This window comes from Tigriopus californicus, chromosome 5 (assembly GCF_007210705.1).
Source record: "Tigriopus californicus strain San Diego chromosome 5, Tcal_SD_v2.1, whole genome shotgun sequence".
In the NCBI taxonomy this organism is placed as follows: Eukaryota; Metazoa; Arthropoda; class Copepoda; order Harpacticoida; family Harpacticidae; genus Tigriopus; species Tigriopus californicus.
In genome coordinates, this window is record NC_081444.1 from 16,070,446 (window position 1) to 16,072,269 (window position 1,824).

Sequence of the window (1,824 nt, forward strand, 5' to 3'; positions counted from 1 at the left end):
TCCTTGTAGAACTTATTAAAAAAAAGTTATAACAATATAAACGATATAACAATATAAACGATATAACAATTTCACCTGAACTCTTGATAATTGCAAAATTATGTTTTTTACTGATGTAATAAAAGGTGATAATCTTTTCAGCTTTTTCTAGCCCTATACATATGTCATACCTCATTGGAAGTTGATACTTACATATGGGTTTCTGATGAACCTACAGAGACAGAAAGTCTAGCTAGAAAGTTACAGAAAATGAGCGATATTAGCGAGTGCAATAGATTGACGATGCACCCTCCCATTACAACCTCTCACTTTTAACGGCACAAATGGGGCATGAAGCCATTAGGGTAACACAATCAAAACAGTAAGGGTGGGAGGGTGGTAAAATTACGAGCGATCGGTCGGTAGGAATGAAGAAATCGCAAAGAAGCGGATACATAGCAGTGTTGGCAGGTTTTCTGCCACCTTGCAACCAGGTTGCGTTGACACTCGCCTCGTTTGTCTATGTTAGTCTTTGACTTCATAGGTAAGTTTCCATTCATTAATGGTGCAATGAAAGTTACTTATCTCATCAGCTATTCCTAGCCTTATTCATTTATCATATCTCATTGGTATTTGATACTAACATATGGGTTTCTGATGAACCTCCAGAGAGGGAAAGTCTAGTTAGAAACTTACAGAAAAAGGACGATATTATGTAGTATGTAGGATAGGTTGAAGGTACATCCTTCAGTTACAGTCATTCTCTTTTAAAGGTAGAATTGGGACATCAAGTCATTAGACTAACCCAATCAAAGCAAAAGGGTGGGAGGGTAGTAAGATTAAACTTCAATTTTCCGGCTAGCCTTGTAGAGTGGGAGGCTAGTCCAGATGGGTATATTCCCGTATCGAAATCGACGTCTCAGTCGTTAGAAAAACTGGAGGAATTTGCGATCTTGCGCAATCTCTCTCAGCATGTTGGTGTAGCCACCAGAGCGAATAGCGTTCTTGACATGTTTTTTCCAATGACCCCGATCTGATCCAGTATGTCCATGTGACACCTAGTAATCTGTCAGATCATCATGTTCTCGAGATAGGGTCGACCATTTCTCAAAAGCCGGCGTGCTCTAGAGTAAGATCGGCCAAAAAGGTCGGTCTGGCTAAGTTCAAGTTCAAAGATGAACAGGGGCCGTTGATTATAGAAAGGTTAGGGGAGCGTGATCTTATTTCAATGCTGAAAAAGGAATCGTCCATAGATGTAGCCTTGGACAAAATGATTCTAGTTTTTGAGGACGTCTGTTCCAGTCTAGCAATCTCTGAATATGTTTCACAGGACGGGGCACATTCTAAAATTCCGAAGTATACGAAGCAATTGTTTAAGAGGAGTTGCAAATTAGCAAAAAGGCTCCAGAGCACTTTGAATCCAGTAGTTGTGGCTAGCCTTCAAAGAAAGTTGGATTTAATTCAGGGTAGAATTAAGGCCTCCATTGAGACCGATCATTTGAACAAAGAAAGTAGAGTTGTCCAAGAGGTGAGGTCGAATCCAACGGCGTTTTTCTCTTATGCAAACTCTAAGAGAAAGATCAAACACACTGTAGGGCCTTTTGAGGTCGACGGGGAAGCCATAGACAATCTAGGGACTATGGCCAACATACTTGGAGATCAGTTCTCTAGTGTATTTTCAACTCCACTGAGTTTAGGAGCAACAGTCCATTGCTCTATTGATGAGTTTGTTGGGCCTGGCAAGGCTTGTCAAATTGAGCATTTCGATGATCTTGTAGTCACAGATCAAGATGCTTTAGAGGCCATCAGGGACTTGAGACTCTCGAGCTCCCCTGGCCCTGATGG